The sequence below is a fragment of the Elephas maximus genome, chromosome 3, assembly GCF_024166365.1.
Source record: "Elephas maximus indicus isolate mEleMax1 chromosome 3, mEleMax1 primary haplotype, whole genome shotgun sequence".
Taxonomy (NCBI): domain Eukaryota; kingdom Metazoa; phylum Chordata; class Mammalia; order Proboscidea; family Elephantidae; genus Elephas; species Elephas maximus.
This window is the reverse complement of record NC_064821.1, coordinates 208,820,904-208,841,970: the sequence shown is the minus strand read 5'-3', so window position 1 is coordinate 208,841,970 and position 21,067 is coordinate 208,820,904.

Below are 21,067 nucleotides of genomic sequence, written 5' to 3'. Positions count from 1 at the left end.
GACTCATAGTGAACCTATAGGACAGAGTAGAGCTGCCCCACAGGATTTCCAAGGAGCAGCTGGTGGATTTCAACTGCCAGTGTTTTGGCTAGCATTCATATCTCTTAACCACTGCGCCACTCTTCCAGCCTCTACCCATTACTGAATTCCAAAGCTGCTTCCACATTGTAGGTATCTGTTACAGCAGCACCCCACTCCTAGTATCAAATTTCTGTCTTAGGTATCTAGTGCTGCTATACCAGAAATACCACAAGTGGATGGCTTTAACAAACAGAAATTTATTCTCTCACCATTTAGGAGGTTAGAAGTTCTAATTCAAGGCATCAGCTCCAGAGGAAAGCTTTCTCTCCATGTCGGCTCTGGGAGAGGGTCCTTGTCATCAATCTTCCCCTGGTCTAGGAGTTTCTCAGTGCAGGGACCCTGGGTCCAAAGGATGCGCTCCGCTCCTGGCTCTTCTTGCTTGATGGTAATGAAGTCCCTCTCCTCTCTGCTTGTTTCTCTCTTTTAATTCCCCAAAGAGATTGACTCAAGATACACCCTAATCCTGTAGTTTGTGTCCTGCCTCATTAACCTAACTGCCTCTGATCCCACCTCATTAACATCATAGAGGTTAGGATTTACATCACACAGACAAATTATATCAGATCATGAAATGCTGGACAATCACACAATTCTGGGAATCATGGCCTAGCCAAGTTGACACACATTTTTGGAGTCCGCAATTCAATCCATAACACTTAGTATTGACATTTTTACAATATTAAATCTTCCAGTCCATGACTGGAAGTCTTTCCATTTATTTAGGTCTTGCAACAGTGTTTTATAATAGTGTCTTATAATTTTATTGTATAAGTCCTTTACATCCTTATTAGGTATATTACAAGGTATTTATTTTTCAGGTCCAAGGAGTCCTGGTGGCACAGTAGTTAAAGCATTTGGCTGGTAAGCAAAATGTCAGTGATTTGAAACCAACAGTGGCTCCATGGAGAACGATATGGCAGTCTGCTTTTGTAAAGATTTACAGTCTTGTAAACCCTATGGGTCTCTATGAGTCAGAAGCGACTCAACGGCAGTGGGTTTGGCTTTTGGTTTTTGTTTTTGTTTGTTATAAATGGTATTGCTTTCTTGATTTTGTTTTCATATTTCTACTTGTTGGTATAACCCAGTGCCATCGAGTCAATTCTATAGAAATCCACTTATTTTTGTGTGTTGATCTCATACCCTTCAACATTGCTGAATTCTTCTATTAGTTCCAACAGCTTTCTTACAAATTCTTTGAGATTTCATATAGGTAGATAGATAGATGGATGGATGGATGGATTGATCGATCGATAGATAGATAGATAGATAGATGACCATGTAATCTGCAAGTAGACGTAGTGTTACTTTTTTCTTTCCAATTTTGATACCCTTTATTTCTTTTTCTTGCCTTATTGCTTTCACTAGAATTTCCATTATGACACTGAGTAGAAATGATAGTGAGTATCATTTTCTCATGCCCATTACCAAAGGAGAGATGCTCAGTGCTTCTCCATTGAGTACAATGTTGGCAGTTGGCTTTTCATAGATGCCCTTAATCATGTTAATGTATTTGCCTTCTATTCCTATTTTGCTGAGAGTGTTTATCAGGAAAGGGTGTTGAATTTGTCAAATGCCTTTTCTACACATATTGAAATGACCGTGTGGTTCTTTTTGTTTGTTGTTTGTTTTATTAATGTGGTATATTACGTTGATTTTCTAGTGTTGAAATATCCTTGCATTCACGGAATAAATCCCATTTGGTCATCCTGTATAATTCTCTTAATACGTTGTTTGGTTCTGCTTGCTAGAATTTTATTGAGGTTTTTTTGTATCTACTTTCATGAGGGATATTGGTCTCTAGTTTTCTTTTCTTGTGATGTCTTTGCAAGGTTTTGGTGTCAGGGTAATGCTGGCTTCATAGGGTGAGTAAGGGAGTATTCTTTCCTTTTCTATGTTTTGTAAGAGTATGAGTAGGATTGGTGTCAATTTTTCTCTTAATTTTTCTTAAAATTTCCCTGTGAAGCCATCTGGCCTGGGGGGAAGGAGTTGTTGTTGTTAGGAGTTTTTTATGACTAATTGCATCTTTTCTGTTGTTATGGGTTTGTTGAGATTTTCTAACTCTATTCTTTTTAGTTGAGGTGGGTTATTATGTGGTTCTAGGAATTTGTTCAATTCATCTAAGTTTTCAAGTTTGTTTTTTTTTTTTTTTTTTGGAGTACAGTTTTTCATAGTATTCTCTTATGGTCCTTTTTATTTCAGTTGGATCTGTTGTAATGTCTCCCATTTCATTTTTCATTTTGGTTATTTGCATTCTCTCACTTTTTTCCTTTGTCTATTTTACTGATTCTTTCAAAGAACCAACTCTGGTCTTGTTGATTTTTTATATTGTTTTTCTATTCTCTATTTCATTTATTTCTGTTCTGATCCTTATTATTTCCTTTCTTTGGGTAGCTCTGGGTTTCTTTTGTTCTTCACTTTTTTTTTTTCCTCATGTTGTAGATTTAGGCTTCTTGATTTGTGATTTTTCTTCTTTTTACCTGTAGGCATTTATTGGTATGAATTTCCCCTCGGAACACTGCTTGCACTACATCCCATAGGTTCCGTTATGCTGTGTTTTCTTTCTCATTCAATTCTAAGTAATTTTTTATTTCTGTCTTGATTTCTTCTATGACTCATAACAATAGTGTGTTATGTAGTTTTCACGTATTTGGTTTTTTTCCCCCCTTTTTCTTCCTCCCCGGGAACTCCGGGCCCAAAGAACATGCTCCATCCCCGGCACTGCTTTCTTGGTGGTATGAGGTCCCCAACTCTGCTCACTTCCCTTTCCTTTTATCTCTCGTAAGAAAAAGATGATGCAGGCCACATCCCAGGGAAGCTCCCTTTACACTGGATCAGGGATATGACCTTAGTAACGGTGTTACAATCCCATCCTAATTCTCTTTCACATAATCTAATCTTGCCTCATTAACCACAGGCAGAGATTAAGATTTACTACACATAGAAAAATTACAATTACAAAATGGAGACAACAACACAATACTAGGAATCATGGCCTAACCAAGTTAATACACATATTTTGGGGGGACACAATTTAATCTATGGCACATACCTATATATGGCTTTATTGTTTTATTATGCTTGTTTTTATTGTTGTTTATCTTTTATTTAAAAGCCATGCAGGTTACTGAGGTCTTTGGACACATACTCAGCTATGCTGACAAACGCAACTGATGTATAGAAATGAGGTAAGAGCTGTGATAACTTAAAATTATTGATCATCTATTATCTATTGATTCTGTTCAACCAAGGAAGCAGAACAAATTACCATTTTGGACAATTATCCAAAGGAAATTTCAATCTTCAATCTCAAAGTGTTTTGTAAAATTTTGTATCAGTGCACACAGTATTTCAAAACTGTGAATAACCAGGCACAGCAGAGGTGTCAGACCACAAATCAAGAGAAAGTTTTGGGGGGAAAACAGAAATCAGGATTCTGAATGTACTGACCTTGCTTAAGTGACAGCAAGAAACCTGTGCTAGAAGTAGAAGTAAGTAGATGGTAGAACCCAATGCTAATGGGGCCAAAATAGGAGATTTAAAGCTCAAATGGCCTAGTTAGCACTTCTCTGTTTTATGGATGCTGTCCTTATTTCTCAGCCCATAGCTGAGCAGCTTACAAATATCAGCTGTTCTTCTTACACTAAGAGGCAGTGGGAGGATAAGTGACAATCTGTCACAGCTGTAGAAAAATATTAATGTCCATGCCCTTTAAACAGCGGCTTAGCAGTGTTGCCTTATTTAAAAGGCAGTAGGAGCCATGAAGGTGGAGAACAGTATATTGGTTAGGATTTGTTTTAGCTAAAAGTACCATATTCCAAAATAACAGTGGCTCAAATCAGATTCAATTCATTTCAGCACACATTCACTGAGCATCTACTATAAATCAGGCACTGTTCTAGATGTCTGGGGTTGATTCATGAACAACAACAACAAAAAGAACTCTTGGTTTTGTGGAGCTTATACACAGGGATAAAGACAGTATATAGCAAACACAGGTGTGTGTGTTAGGTGTCATTGAGTCGGTTTCAACTAAGAGCAACTCTATGTACAACAGAATGAAACACTGCCTGGCCCTGCACCATCGTTACAAATATTGTTATGCTTGAGACCATTGTTGTAGCCACTGTGTCAGTCCATCTCTTTGAGGGTCTTCCTCTTTTTTGCTGACGCTCTACTTTACCAAACATGAGGTCCTTCTCCAGGGACTGGTCCCTCCTGATAACATGTCCAAAGTATGTGAGGCCACGTCTCGCCATCATTGCTTCTAAACAGCATTCTGGCTGTACATCTTCCAAAACAGATATGTTTTTTCTTCTGGCAGTCCATGGTATATTCTATATTCTTCATCAACACCATAATTCAAAGGCATCAATTCTTCTTCCATCTTCCTTATTCATCTGTGAACTACATCTGTGGTCGTGTTTGCCCAAAGGTCAGTTTTTACTTGCTCTAATTCATTCTCTCCTCCCTGAACCTGTTCTATAGTTTCTTCTATTTCCATTAACCCTTGAATAAAGCATAAGGTGTCTTCTCCTTTTCTCTTGGTAATTGAGTCAACTAACGAAAGAAAGTTTGATAGGATTTCTCCACTATCAGTATATGACATTGTCATTTGATAACAAATCTCACCCTAATAGATTAGCAGGTGTATCATTGTTGAAAAGAAATGTGTGTAAATCATCAGTGGATCCTAAAGATATTGACACTGGCTCTGAATGAGGCAAAATTTTTTCGCCATTTGAAATTCTCATGATTTTAGAAGTTTTGTTACTCCAAAGGAGGAGGTTTCATAAACTCATGAGTTTATTGCTGATGTGGTATCCCCCATGTCAGTCAGGAAGGTACAAGCCTCCCCACTTACTTGGAGAGTTGTCTCTCCCTGCTGTTAAGAGGCACCATGGTGAAAAACCCTAAATCCTCTTGGAGCACCGTCGTTATGACGGGTAATGGAGTGCTGAAGGAGCAACCCTTTGTTAGTTCTTAAATTTTAAACAGTTCCTCTTAAAATGACCAGGTTTCTTATAATAGTTACACACTAGTTCATTTTGGGGTGTATTTGTTTGAGGCTGTGCTTTGGTCGGGATTCTATCATTACTGCCTTTACTCTGCAGCTGCAGCAACTCCAAAGCCATTAATTTCTCTTTCCCTCTCCCTACCCCACTCTCTAGCCTTCAATTTGTTTTCCGTATTCTTTTCTTCCTGAGTTTGAGCCGCTGTAGCCAATTCTGAAAGAGTTACCTTTTCTTAATTAAAATTATGTCTTTTCATTAAGCTGTTAGTTCAGGTAACAATCCCCCCCAAAATGTAGAACTTTTGAATGTTCTTCAAACAGTTTGGAGAAACAATCCATGAAAGTATATACATTTTCTCCCTTTCCCACAAGGCTGAATTCTTGTCCAATCAACATTTTTTTTTTTTTTTGTAAATATTCTTGGAAATGCATTTATCAATTCTTTAACTAAATCCTAGACTTTATCTCTTAATTCTTTTCTTGTAACCCCAGTTTTTGTAACTAAACATTCTTCTGGGTCCTTCCACTTGATTCAGGCACCCATCTAGCTGCTTCTACTGATCCTAGTAGCATATGCAACAAACTATACAAATCCAAAGGACCTGGCTCATAGTTACTAGTCAAGATAGTAAATTCATGTAAAAATTTCTGAGGATTTCCGTGAAGGTCAGGAAAATCTTTTACAATGGCTTTCCATTTAGATTTAGGCCAGGGGTTTACTGTTACTTTCACAAGTCCACCAGCTAGTTTAGGCTAACTACCAACGGCATTAATGGAGGCGGAGACTCAGCTTCCAGTGAATCACAAAAATGGAAAGGTAATTCAGCTAAAAGAGAACTAAGAGTCAAATCAGGATATAAAAAACCAGGTTTTTCCATTTTCGTGTTTTCTTACTGAGTTTTTCCCATCCTCTTTAATACCCACAGGAGTTCTATTCATTAAAGAATCAAATAATACTACCTGACATTTTTGCAATGCCAAGATCTGTTTTGATTGCTTATCAATGTTTTCCAGAACTGAAGCAAAAGTGTTCATTTGCTCTCTTCTCGAAGACTGAAAATACCAATTAAAAATATGTCTCAAAGATTTTTATTTATTTTAGATCCCTTTGCTTCTAACTTACATCTTAAAAAGACTAATCTGGCCAATCCAAAAGTCTCCCACGTAGGTCATTGTAATAAATCTCTTTAAACCATGAAATTTTTCTAAATTCCAAGCTTTCATTAAACCATGAAATTTTTCTAAATTCCAAGCTGAATTAGGCCCAAAATTATTTGCCATATGTGCAATGAGTGTGCTGGATGGTGGGCTGTCAATTTAGTCCCCTCTTGGCTGTTTCCCATTTTTAATTTGGAAAGGGGAAAAGAAAAAGTTTTCAAGGCAGCACTATTTCCCAGGTTTCCTCTGAGTCACAAAAAGAAACCTAGCAAGGAACACTACAGGGTTTGGACAGTATTTTGCTTGTCTTTTATTATATGAGAATTTGCTTGCAGGTAGCAGGCAGCCTAATGCTCTAGACTCTCTGGTGACCAACTTATCCTGTCATGGGAATCTTTAACACTAGCAAATAGCACTAGGAACCATCCTAATGGTTTTTACTGATTGACTCATGCCCAAATTTTGCAGCTCATAGTGACCCAGAGCTCTTTGAAAATAAAACTACCTCTTTAATGTTTCAAACACCCAAATCGAGAACCAAACTGGAGTCACCAAGAGTCACTAGGTGTCACTCTTAACCAAATGATCAAGCAAAAAAAATCTAAGATCTCCTTAATCAAAATAACTGGTTTTCAAATGATATGTGGAATAAAACTTAAGAAATAGTGAGAAAGAGAACAAAAAAGTAAATAAGCAAAGGCTTATTTTCCAAAAGCACTTACTGTCATTGTCGAAGGGATGTGGAGTGCGAATGCGTGGAGTCCAGAACATAAGACCTCTCTTTGGCAACTTCTGCTCCACAGTCCAGGTCTCCTCATGGTCGACAGGATTCATTGGTTCAGAAAATACATCTGCCAATACTCCATTTAATTGTCCAAGGAGCACCTGGTGGATTTGAATTGCCAACCTTTTGGTTCACAACTGTAGCACTTAACCATTATGCCACCAAGGTTTCCGAACTCATTGCCATTGAGTTGGCTCCAACTTATAATGACTCTGTAGACATTATAAATGGGTAAAATCATTAAAAGCTTCACCTTTTCACAGATTGGCTAAAAACTGCTGGATCACCGTGAGTCTACATTTTGAATTGTCTTCCTTAATAATCGTTGATACAAATTTCAGTAATAATAGTCAGGAGTGCCTTCAATGGTCCAACAAATCTTACTATTTACTAAATGCTTTTTTTTAAGCCCTGGTGATGTAATAGAAAAAGATAAGAGTGGAAAATATGTGGGTCTTTTGTGCTCTAAGTATTTGCTTATGTGAAAGATTTCCTAAAAGTTTTTTTTTCCAGGATTGTCCTAGCTATTGTTTTTATACCTCAGGGCTGAGAAGACGTGTTCTTGGGAGTCCTTGTCACTCCAGCTGGATCACATTCTTTATACTCAAGGATAGGCAATAATAGTTCCAAATTTAACTCGTAAGTCAGAAGTAATGGACTGAGAACTCTGGAAATCAGTCAGAGAGAGACAGAGCATCTTCCTTAAAGTTGAGGGGGGTAGAGAAGTTCGTCTCTCTTCAGTGTGGGCTCTCCCAATCCCATGAAAAAAAAAGCCTCTTGTGCAAAAGGCCTTGATTTGTGGCCTAGAGCCCTGTAACTGCACTCCCAGTTGATCAGGAGTATGGGAAAAAGACATAGCTTTTACTGGTGGACTGTTGTATCAGATTCTTAATATCTGTCTGGGGCAAACAGAAAAATTGAGGAGAACAAGGATCCTCACAGAAAGGTCTGCTCCATGCTCCTGGCAGGGCTACAGAAGTGAAATTTAAAAATTCTTGCAAATGCCTCCAGAGACCATGAAACAATCAAGAGCAGTTTATCTTAATGACTGTTAGCAATAGAATTTCAGGAGCTCATATCTGTGAAAGCCCTGTGCTGGAAGGGGAGAACTTATGGTAAAAGTTATAACTCAATAAAACAAAAAGGCAGTTTAAGAAGTTATAAGGATCTGCCTCTCCACCAAAGCATCTATTGCTCCTGAAAGGGCTCCTGGAACTACTTAGGGGCACTGTGTGAATCGGACTTGTAAATCAACCAAATAAGTGCCATATGAAGGGACAAGCAGCTGACCTTTCCTAAGACAACCATGTGTACCAACTGAATAACAACCCCCATTTCTCAGCTCCACCACAGAGGTCAGTGGTGGCCTGTGTTCCTGGAACATCTGCCTGGTGACAGAATTGGCAGTAAGGACATTTTGCTCCAAGATTTGAGGGTTGCACAGATTGCAGAGAAGGCTTGGTCTGAAAGTTTCAAAAGAGAGTGGAGACTTTGGCCTTTTCCTGGAGATGTTATTGCTGGTAGAATCAGTGGGCCAGAGCACCCTCTAGTGAAACCAGTCAGACCACCGAGTGATTGCAAAGATAACAGAATTGGAACTCAAACCTTGAAAATACAGTCGTGTATTGTTTAACGTCCATGATACATACATTCCGTGAAATAAGGCGCTATGTGATTTGGAAGTTGTGCAAACACTATATTATATACCATATAGAGTTCACCTTGAGGCATGGATGGTGGAAGCGATGTTCAGTCTGGGCAGAGAGCACATCCCACACATAGAGTGTGTGTCACAGGCCATTCTCCACGTGAGTTGGTTAGACCCCAAAGATGAGGCTGAGATCTTGATATTTGGGTGGCCTTATTACCAGAAGGATGTAGCTAACATGATCATGAACTTGACTGACTATAACCACCCGCACCAGGCACAATGCTCAGAGAAGGCCTTGGAGCCCAGCATCCAGCAGGTTCCAGAGGCAGCCTGAGAGGCCAGCACCCAACAGGATCTGGACATTGCCCCAGAGGCTGGCACCCAGCAGGCTCTGGAGACAGCCAGGGAGGCCAGGATTCAGCAGGCTCCAGATGCTGCCCAGGTCTGGGTTACCAAGCTTTGAAGGTAGCCTGTGACCAGGGGCAGGAACATGCAGAGGTTAAAATGGAAGCCCTGTCTTGAACCCTGTTCTTATAGGTCCTGCTTCTATCCCCTGGGTTAAGATTGATGGGGTAAGTTTTTTCTTTTTCTTTTCCTATGTTAAATGTTTGCAAACAGAAATTTTAAAAAAGTTCTAATAAAGAATTGAATTAAATATATATATATATATATAACTATAGATGTTTTCATAGATGTATATACAGTTGAACATTGCCCAAACAGACATTATGCTATTCATGACTGCAGTAGCTTGCAAAGGTACTAAACAAATAGTCGGATAAAGCCTATGTCAAGTAATAACAACACTTCCTGTGGAGAGGGAGAACAAGATACTTTCTGTACTCTACTATCTTTTTTTTACCGAAGTACAAGAAAATCTTTTTTACAACACTAGGATGACAAGGGCATTGAAGCAGAGTCCTAGAAATTGACACACATTCTGGAGGGCAATCTCTTCAACAATAACTAGAAAAACAGAGAAGATTAATAAGCAGACAGACTACTACAATCCTTAACAATTGGAGAGAAAAATACATAGACATAGACATTAATATAGATATATATTTATAAATAATGCCACAATACCTGGAGAAGAAGATTCTGAATTTCAGAGTTACCATAGTATAATATTTAAATGTCCTAGATGCAACAGAAAATTACAAGACATACAAAGAAGAAAATGATAGCCCAATCAAAAGAGAAATACATAGAAGCAGAAATCAGCCCTATGTAAACACAGTTAATGGGGGAAATAGAAGACTTCCAAAAGACAATATTAAATTTTAAAAAACCCAGTGCCCTCAATATTAAATATGCCCAAATAATTCAAAGAACACACAGATAACAAACTAAAGGAAATCAGGATCCACCACAAAATGAGAATCTCAATAGAGAGCTAGAAAGTATTAAAAAGAGCCAAACAGAAATATCGAAGCTGAAGAATAAAATAACTGAAATGGAAAAGACATTGGAGGAATTCGACAATAGATTTGAAATGGTAGAGGAAAGAATAAGTGAACTAGAGGATAAATGAATCAAACTTATTGATTCTCAAGAGAAACAGGAGAAAAGAATAAAGAAAAATAAGCAAAGCCAAATGGAATATCAGGATACCATTAGGTAAAACAGTATATGCATCATGGGAATCCCAGCAGGACAAGAACTAAAGAAAGGAGCAGAAAGAATATTTGAAAAAATAATGGCAGAAAGGTTTCTGGACAGGTTTAAGGAGATAAATCTGCAAATTCAGAAAGCACAATGAACTTCAAATATAGTAAACCCAAGAGATCAACAATCAGACATACTGCAATCAAACTTTTGAAAATCAAATATAAGGAATGAGTACTGAAAGCAGCAAGAAAATAGGACAGTATAAGATATAAAAGAGTCGCAAAATATTAAGTGCTAAAAAAATTGAATACTTTTGTATATCAAATGTCTTTATCAACAAAACGAATAGACAGCATACCAAAAAAAAAAAAAACATTGCCACCAAGTCAATTCTGACTCACAGCGACCATATAGTACAGAGTAGAACTGCCTCATAGGGTTTCCAAGGAACAGCTGGTAGATTCAAACTTCCTACCTTTTGGTTAACAGCTGAGCTCTTAACCCATATGCCACCAGGGCTCCAGACAATATACAAATTGGGAGAAAATTTTCAGGGACTATATATCAGATGAGAGCTTAATATTAAAAAAAAAAAAAAAGTATAAAACTTCTACAATTTAACAACAAAAAGACAAAAAATAAAAAATAAACCAGAGACTTGAACAGATAGTTCATCAAAGAAGATATTCAGATGGTCAACAAGTAAACGAAAAGATGCTCAACATCATTTGCCACTGGGAAGATGCAAATCAAAACCACAATGATATACCACTTCAATAAAAAAATGGCAATAATTAAACAAACAAAAAAAGTGTTGGTGAGGTTGCAGAGAAACTGGAACCCTCACCCATTGCTGGTGGGAATGTAAAATGGTGCAGTCACTGGGAAAAACAGTTTTTAGGTTCCTCAAAAAATTGAACATACCATTACCGTAGTATCCAGCAATCCCAATCCTAGGTATATACCCAGAAGAAGTGAAGGCAGGAATGCAAACAGAAACCTGTACACCAATGTGCATTGCAATTTTTACAATAGGCAAAAGGTGGAAGCAACCAAATTGTCCATCAACAGATGAATGGCTAAACAAAATGTACTATATACATACAATGGAATATTATGCTGCCATAAAAAGAGATGAAGTTCTAATGCATGCTACAACATGGATGAACCTTGAAAACATTATGCTGAGCAAAATAAGTCAGTCACAAAGGGAAAAATACTGTATGATCTCACTTATAAAAAAAAAAAAATTTTTTTTTATAAGTGAGATCATACAGTATTTCTCACTTATATGCAATAAGAAATATATAGAAACCAAAGATTAATAATTACTAAAGGTGGGAAACTAAAAAAAAAAAAAAAAAGGTGGGAAAGGAGTTTTTTTTGTTGTTTGTTTTTTGTTTTTGCAGCGAAGGCACTGAGTTTTGTTAATGGTGGTGGAATGCTTTGGATGAGGACAGCAATAACGGTGGCTGCAGTGCAATGAATTACTTAATGTGGCCTTTCTCTCCATGGTCTTGTAAATCCCACCCAAGTAATTGGGTGGGACTGTGTAACAGGGTAATTGTAGCCCACCAAAGGGATTGGTCAGTTTTATCATTCCACTGAGTTTGAAATGAGCCATCCCAGAGTCAGGAAAGAGGAGATTCCACCACCACCAAGGAAGAACAGCCAGGAGCTTCAATGTCCTTTGGACCCAGGATCCCTGCGCTGAGAAGCTCCTGGAAGCAGGAGGCTGAGAGAGTGTGCAGTAACTCTGAAGATGTAAGCAGCAGTGGCAGGAGAGACTTGGCAGCAGGAGATGGGGCAGTGGGCTTCCTCGCTCGTGGAGAGAGAAAGCTGAGTGCCTTTGGGAAGAGGCCTAGGGCCAGGGAGGGGCGTGCCTGTGAGCACAGCTGGGAAGAAGCTGTCATTATGGAAGAACTGTATTCTGAGTGTTCCTGAGCCTGAATTGTAACTGTAACTTCCCTAATAAACCCCATAAAGGTGAGTATGGTCTGTGAGCTCTGTGTGACCATTACAATGAGTTATTGAACCCAGTACAAAGTACTGTGGGAAGGACGGTTGGTGTCTGAACTGGTAAAGATGGTGAAGGGAGGAGGCGTGTCTGACTGCCACCTCATAGGAATCAGCCTTGTGCTGTTGATCTTGATTCTTCTTCCCCCTTGTGAAGTTAGAAGAAGTCAGACACTGCCCTCAGGCCATTTTTACAGTGGCACAACATTAAGACATAATAAATGTAAAAAAAGAATATTAAGTGCTGATTTCTCATCAGAAACTTTGGAGACCAAAAGCCAATGGAATGGTACATATAAAGTTCTAAAAGATAAAAACTGTCAACCAAGAATTCTTTAACATAACTGTTCTTCAAAAACAAGAGTGAAATCAAGACATTCCCAAATAAACAAAAGTTGAGGAAATTCATTATCCCTAGACCTTCCTTGTGAGAAATGCTAAAGGGAGTTCTTCAAATGGAAAGGAAAAGACTCTAGACAAATACTTGAAGACATACAAGGGGGAAAAAAAGGAGATCTCCAGTAAAGGCAATAGTACAGACAAATAAAAGAGCCAATTTCACAGTATTTTCCATTGGTAAATTTAGTTGTTATGTTCTACAGCCTTTATAACAACAAACACATAAGAAATGAGTATAAATTTAAATTAATGGGCTTATGATGTATAACAATGAAATGATGACAAGTCCAGAAATGAGTTGGGGAGAAGAAGCAAAAAAAGATTTTCCATATGCTAATGTTGTATGATACTAGTTTGTATGTTACTTGTTGGTATCATGTTAAACTAGGTTGTTATAAATGTAAGATGTTAAATGTAATTTCTGTGGTAATCACAAAGAAAATATCTTTTTAAAATACACATAGAAGGTAGATAGAAGGGAATCAAAAGGGTTCATTGCAAAAAAAGCAACAAAACACAAATGATAAAATTGCAAGAAATGGTGGGACAAAGAATAATAAAGACATACGCACAAGCAGTTAGCAAAATGAGAGAAATAAGCTCTTCCTTATTTGTAATTACATTAAATGTAAATAGACTAGATTCTCCAAGCAAAAGGCAGAGAGTGGTAGAATGGATAAAAAAAATATGATCTATCCACATGCTTTCTACAAGAGACACATCTTAGGCCCAGAACACAAACAGACTGAAAGTAAAAGGATGGAAAAAGTAATCCATGCAAATAGTAACCAAAACAGAGCATGTGTGACCATATTAACATAAGACAAAATAAGTTTTAAATCAATATCTTTTACAAGAGATGAATAAGAACAACATAAATGATTAAATGGTCAATTAATCAAGAAGATATAGTAATTATTAATATATATGCACCTAAGTTCAGTGCCATAAAATATATGAAACAACAACTGACAGAACTAAAGAAAGTGTCAGTTCTAAAATAACAGTTGGGGACTTTAATACGCCACCTTCAATATTGGACAGAACATCTAGAAAGAATATCAGTAAGAAAGTAGAGAAGAGCATGACTAAAATGAAATAATACTAGAAATTAATAGCAGAAGGAAAACACCATATATATACCTGGAAATTAAACAACACGTTATTAAACAACCAGTGGGTGACAAAGAAATCAAGAGAGAAATTTTTTAAATGCCTAGAGTTGAAAAAAATGAAAAAAAAAGAAAAAACAACATGGAAAACACATGGGAGGCAGCAAAGGCAGTGCTCAGAGGTAAATTTATAGCAATAAATGCCTACATTAAAAAAAATCAATAGCTTTACTCTAGAACATGAGGAGCCAGGAAAAGAAGAGCAAATTAAGCCTAAAGGTACCAGAAGAAAAGAAATAGCAAAGATCAGAGTAGAAATAAATGAAATAGAGAATAGAAAAACAGTAGAGGGAATCAACAGAAGTTGCTTTTTTGAAACTATCAATGAAATTGACAAACCTTTAGCTATACCGACAAAGAAAAAAAGGGAGTAGATGCAAATAACCAAAGTAAATAAAATTGGTGACATTATGACTGACCCAATAGAAATAAAAAGAATCATATCGGAGTGCTATAAACAACTGTTCACAAACTTCATAACTTAGATGAAATGGAGAAATTCCTAGAAACACTCTCATAGTTATCTAGTGCTACTGTAACAGAAATACCACAACTGGGTGGCTTTAACAAAGAGAAGTTTATTTTCTTGTAGTAAAGTGAGCTAAAAGTCCAAATTCAGGGTTTCAGATCCAGGGAAAGGCTTTCTTTCTCTGTTGGCCTTCTCATCAACCTTCCTCTGGCCTAGGAGCTTATCTGTGCAGGGACTCCCAGTCCAAAGGATGCAGCACTGCTTTCTTGGTGGTACAAGGTCATCCTGTCTGTCTGTTCACTTCTTTCTTTTATATCTCAAGAGGTTGCCTCAAGACACAATCCAATCTTGTAGTTTGAGTGCTGTCTCACTAACACAACTGCCGCCCATCCCTCCTTATTAACATCATAGAGGCAGGATTTACAAAGTGTAGGAAAATCACACAATACCGGGAATCATGGCCCAGCCAAACTGACACACACATTTGGGACATAATTCAATCCATGATAAACACAATCTACCTGAACTGACTCAAGACAAAGGAGAAAATCTCAACAGACTCATAACAAATGAAAAGATTGAATCAGTTACCTTTCTTCATTATAATTATAGATTCAAAGTTTCCCAACAAAATACTAGCAAACAATTCAACAGCATAGTAAAAGAATTGTATATCATGACCAAGTTGTATTTGTTTCAGGAATGCAAGGACGGATCAACATCCAAAAATCAATGTAATACATCACATTAGTAAACAAAGAAAAAGAATCACATGATCATTTCAGTTAATGAAGAAAAGGCATTTGATAAGACCCAGAAATATTTCTGAATTAAAAAAAAAAAAAATCCAAAAGATAGGAATAGAGGGAAAGTTCTCAATATGATTATGGGCATTTATGAAACACCAACAGCCTACATTATACTCAATGAAGAAAGATTGAGAGCTTTCCCCTTAAGAGTGGGAACAAGACAAGGATGCCCACTCTCACCACTGCTCTTCAACATTGTATTGGAAGTCCTAGCCAGAGTAATAAGGCAAGAAAAATAAATGCAAAAAAAAAACTAGGAAGAAAAAAGTAAAATTATCCCTATTTGCAAATGGTATCATCCTATAGAGAGAGAATCTCAAAGAATCTAGAGCTAATGAAGGAATTCAGCAAATTTGCAGAGTACTAGGTTAACACCTAAAAATCAGGTGGGTTTCTATACTCCAGCAATGAGAAATCTGAAAAGGAAATTAAGGAAATAATTCCATTTACAACACCATCTAAAAGAACAAAATACCAAGAAATACACTTAATCAGGGATTGTAAAAGACTTAGGCAATGAAAATGATAAAACATTGCTGAAAGAGATTAAAGAGGACCTAAAAAAAAAAAAAATTTTTTTTTTTAAATAAATGGAAGAACTTTCCATGCTCATGAATAGTAAGACTTATTAAGATGTCAATACTACCCAAAGGAATCTACAAATTCAATGCAATTCGGATCAAAATTCCTGTTGATCTATTTCCTACCACGTGTGCTTAAATTTAAGTAACATTTAGTCTATAATATGCAATGTTCTTATTCATACACCCATTTTGTGTGTGTGTAAGGATAGAGACAGCCTTATTTTCCATTACATCTCCTAAAGACAGAAAAGGAGTTCCTAGGTGGCACAAATGGTTAAGCCAAAAGGTTGGTGGTTCAAACCCACCTAGAGGTGCCTTGGAAGACAGGCCTCGCAAACTGCTTCCAAAAGGTCACAGCCTTGAAAACCCAGTTCTACTCTGCACACACGAGGTCACCATGAGTCAACAACAACTAAGACAGCGGCGGGATGTGGCAGGTGCCAGATGAGTTTTTGATGAATGTAAAAATGTTTGTCCTTCCCCGTGCATAAGATCATTGTAGGTAGGGCCAAGTGTTTTATGTCTTATGTACTTGTCTTAGTTGCCTGTTGTTGCTCTAACAGAAAACACCACAAGTGGATGGCTTTAAAAAACAGAAATTTATATTCTCACAGTTCAGGAAGCCAAAAGTCCAAACTCAGGGCACCAACTAAAAGGGAAGGCTCTTTTTCTGTTGGTTCTGGGGGAAGATCCTCATCTTTTTCAGCTTCTAGCCCTGGCATTCCTCAGTTCCTTGGTGATCTTCACATGGCACCTATCTTCTCCCCGTTTGTTTTTCCTTCTGTGTCTATTCTGCTTTTTTATAACTCAGAAGTGATTAGGTTTAGGACACACTCCACAATGACATAGTTCTGTTAATATAACAAAGAAAATCCCGTTCCTAAATAGTATTACAACCATAGGTATAAGGGTTAGGATTCCAGTACATATTTTGAGGGAACACACTAAAACCCATAATAACACTGCTTGTATTAAAGGTCAAATTAAATTGTTTTTTTATGGTGCAATAAACTCCATTATTTGGCCTTTTCCCCTCAGTTTTTTGGGGAAAAAATTTAAGAAATTTCCTGGGTCATTGACTACCCCTGAAAATTTTTTACCTCTGGTCAGTCTGGCTGGTCAGCCCACCCCATAACTGACAAGGAGCATGTGGACTGTCTTATAAAAGCCCTGGAATATGGAGGTTCAGGAGCTTCCTAGTTGACAAGAGGCAGGAGGGATATAGCTTTTCCCTTGGGACACAGAAGCCCCAAGCTGAAAACCCTTCCAGGCCCAGTTCAGAGCTGTACGTGTTAGGAGCAGAGTGGTAGCTGACTGAGAGCAGGGTGGCAGAGACAGGCAGCTAAAGCGGAACGCAAGTGGCAGCCAGCAGAAACAGGAAGTGGCAGCAAATGGTGCCAGCTGTGACAAGAAGTGGAAGCAAGCGATGCCAGCCTGGAAGCAGCAGAGAGCTGTACCAGCTGAGAGTGTTCCCAGCCAAGAGATGTCATGGGCTGCTGTTGTCCTGATCAAGAGTTGCTTTGACTGAGAGTTCTTTCAGTTGGGAGCTCGTCTGCTCTTAAGCTTTCTGAGGGCCGTTTCAGCCAAAAGCTTGTCTGTTCCAAAAGCTGTCCAAGAGCTGTTCTGGCTGAGAGCATGTCTGCTCAGGGAGCTGTTTCAGCTGAGATCTGCCCTGGTTGCTGAAGGGAATGGATGTGCCCTCTGCCCGTGTACCTCTTCCTGATGCTGGTCCTAACTCGCTTCCTGCTACTTATGGTTGTATCCTGTTCCTTCCCTTTGTATCATGTTATTCCTGAGTTGTATCTTTTTACCCTACTAAACCACATGACCGTAAGTATAGCCTGTGAGTTCTGTGAAACACTGCTGCAAAATATCAAATCCAAGAGAAAAAAAGTGTCATGTGGGGAGCGACTGGTGTCAGAGACAATGGAAAAGTTGGAAAGCAGGAATATACTCGACCTCTGCATCGTAGCAATCAGCTTTATGCGGATTTTTATTCATGAAGTTACGGTTTAGTATTTAAAGAGGTTTTTTTTTTTTACTTATTCTAAATGCTGTCTCCTATTTCTTTTATGTAAAGTCTTTATTATAAATTACATCTTTAAAAATTTTTTAAATTACAGAAAATTTCCAAATGTGGAGAGGATAGCATTACCCCAGAATCCACCCAATCCAGTGCATGAGAATGGTTTCCATGAGAATGAGGATAGCATTATAACTCCCCATATTATCTTCAAGTTATGCACATTTTATTGGCAGTATTTTTTTAGCTCAGTACTTTAGGGGTGCCTTATAGAGGTTTTTCTGTGCTGGAGAGCTCATGTATTATTACCGATTTAAGATAACCTGAATGTTACCAGAAACTGAGTCCCACACACCTATGTGCGTTCTTATCTTGTTTGTTCTTCTCTAAAGGTCATGTACAATTCCTAGCAGCACAGAGGTGACTGGAAACTCTGGATGTGAGTGCTTTTTAGCAGTTTGTTTCTTTGAATCAGAATCTAGATACATTCCATACATTTCAATTGTTGATATTTTTCTAAGTATTTCATATTTTTTAATTGTGCTTTAAGTGAAAGTTTACAATTCAAGTCAGTCTCTCATACAAAAACTTATACACACATTGTTATGTGACCCTAGTTGCTCTCCTTACAATGTGACAGCACACTCCTCCTCTCCGCCCTGTATTTCCCATGTCCATTCATCCAGCTCCTGTCCCCTTCTGCCTTCTCATCTCATCTCCAGACAGGAGCTGCCCACATAGTCTCATGTGTCTATTAGGGCTAAGAAGCACACTCCTCCTCAGCATCGTTTTATGTCTTGTAGTCCAGTCTAATCTTTGTCTGAAGAGTTGGCTTCAGGAATGGTTTTAGTTTTGGGCTAACAGAGAGTCCAGGGGCCATGACCTCTGGGGTCCCTCCAATCTCAGTCAGACCGTTAAGTCTGGTCTTTTTTTTTTTATTAGAATTTGAGGTCTGCATCTCACTCCTGCTCCATCAGGGATTCTCTGTTGTGTTCATTGTCAGGGCAGTCATTGGCGATAGCCGGGCACCATCAAGTTCTTCTGGTCTCAGGCTGATGGAGTCTCTGGTTTATGTGGCCCTTTCTTTCTCTCTCTTTTTTTTTTTTTTTCTTTCTCTTGGGCTCATATTTTCCTTGTGTCTTTTTGTGTTCTTCATTCTTCTTTGCTCAAGGTGGGATGAGACCAACTGATTTTAGATGGCCACTTGCTAGCTTTTAAGACCCCAGACGCCACTCACCAAAGTGGGATGCAGAATGTTTTCTTAAAACACTTTTTTATGCTAATTGACCTAGATGTCCCCTGAAACCATGGTCCCCAAACCCCTGCCCCTGCTATTCTGTCCCTCAAAGTGTTTGGCTATATTCTGGAAACTTCCTAGTTTTCGGATTAGTCCAGTTGTACTGACTTTGCCTGTATTGTGTGTAGTCCTTCCCTTCACCTAAAATAATTCTTGTCTACTATCTAATTAGTGGATACCCCTCTATTCCATTAAAGAATGTTTTCTTCTGTGTTTAAACTTTTTCTTGAATTTTTATAAATAGTGGTCTCATACAATATTTGTCCTTTGCAATTGACTAATTTCACTCAGAATAATGCCTTCTGGATCCCTCCATGTTATGAGATGTTTCACGGATTCATCCCCGTTCTTAATCATTGCATACTTTTTCATTGTGTGAGTATACCATAATTTGTTTATCCATTCATCCATTCATGGACACCTGGATTGTTTCCATCTTTTTACGATTGTAAACAGTGCTGCAATGAACATGGTTGTGCATATATCTATTCGTGTGAAGGTTCTTATTTCTCTAGGTTATATTCCAAGGAATGGGATTGCTGGATGGTGTGGTAGTTCTATTTCCAGCTTTTTAAGGAAGCCCCAAATCGATTTCCAAAGTGGTTGTACCATTTTACATTCCCACCAGCAGTGTATAAATGTTCCAGTCTCTCCACAAGCTCTCCAACATTTATTATTTTGCATTTTTTAGATTAATGCCAGTCTTGTTGGGGTGAGATGGTATCTCACTGTAGTTTTGATTTGCATTTGGCTAAAGATCATAAGCATTTCCTCACATCTGTTAGCCGCCTGAATGTCTTCTTTGGTGAAGTGCCTGCCTGTTCATATCCTTTGCCCATTTTTTAATTAGGTTATTTGTCTTTTTGTTGTTGAGGTTTTGCAGTATCACGTAGATTTGAGAGATTAGATGTTGATCACATTTGTCGTATCCAAAGATTTTTTCCCAGTCTGTAGGTAATTTTTTACTCTTTTGGTGAAGTCTTTGGATAAGCTTAAGTGTTTGATTTTTAGGAGCTTCCAGTTATCTGGTTTCTTTCCTGGTGTTTGTGCATTGTAAGTAATGTTGCATATACTGTTTATGCCATGTGTTAGGGCTCCTAGCATTGTCCATATTTTTTCTCCCATGATCTTTATCATTCTAGATTTTATATTTAGGTCTTTGATCCATTTTGAGCTAGTTTTTGTGCAAGGCATGGGTCTTGTTTCATTTTTTTGCAGATGGATATCCAGTTATGCCAGCTCCATTTGTTAAAGAGAATTTTTTCCCCCCATTTAGCAGATTTGAAGCCTTTGTCAAATATCAGCTGCTCATAGGTGGATGAATTTTTGTCTGGATTTTCAGTTCTGATCCATTTGTCTATGTATCTTTGTTGTAGAGTACCAGGCTGTTTTGACTACTGTGGTATAATAGGTTCTAAACTCAGGAAGTGTGAGGACTCCCACTTTGTTCATCTTTTTCAGTAATGCTTTACTTATCCAGGGCCTCTTCCCTTTCCATATGAAGTTGGTAATTTGTTTCTCCAGCTCATTAAAAAAAATGCCATTGGAATTTGGATCAGGATTGCATTGTATCTGTAGATCCCTTTGAGCAGAACTGACATTTTCACAATGGTAAATCTTCCTATCCATGAGCAAGGTATGTTTTTCTACTTATATAGGTCTCTTTTGGTTTTTTGCCGTAGTGTCTTATAATTTTCTTTGTATAAGTCTTTTATGTCTCTGGTTAGATTTATCCCTAAGTATTTTATCTTCTTGGGAGTATTGTAAATTGTATTGATTTGATGATTTCCTCTTCGATATTCTCTTTGTTGGTGTAGAGGCATCCAACTAATTTTTGTATATCTTGATCCTGATGCTTTGCTGAAAACTATTAGTTCCAGTAGTTTTCTTGTGGATTCTTTGGGGTTTTCTGTGTATAAGATCATATCATCTGAAAATAGAGATAGTTTTACTTCTTCTTTACCAATTTGGATGCCCTTTATTTCTTTTTCTAGCCTTATTA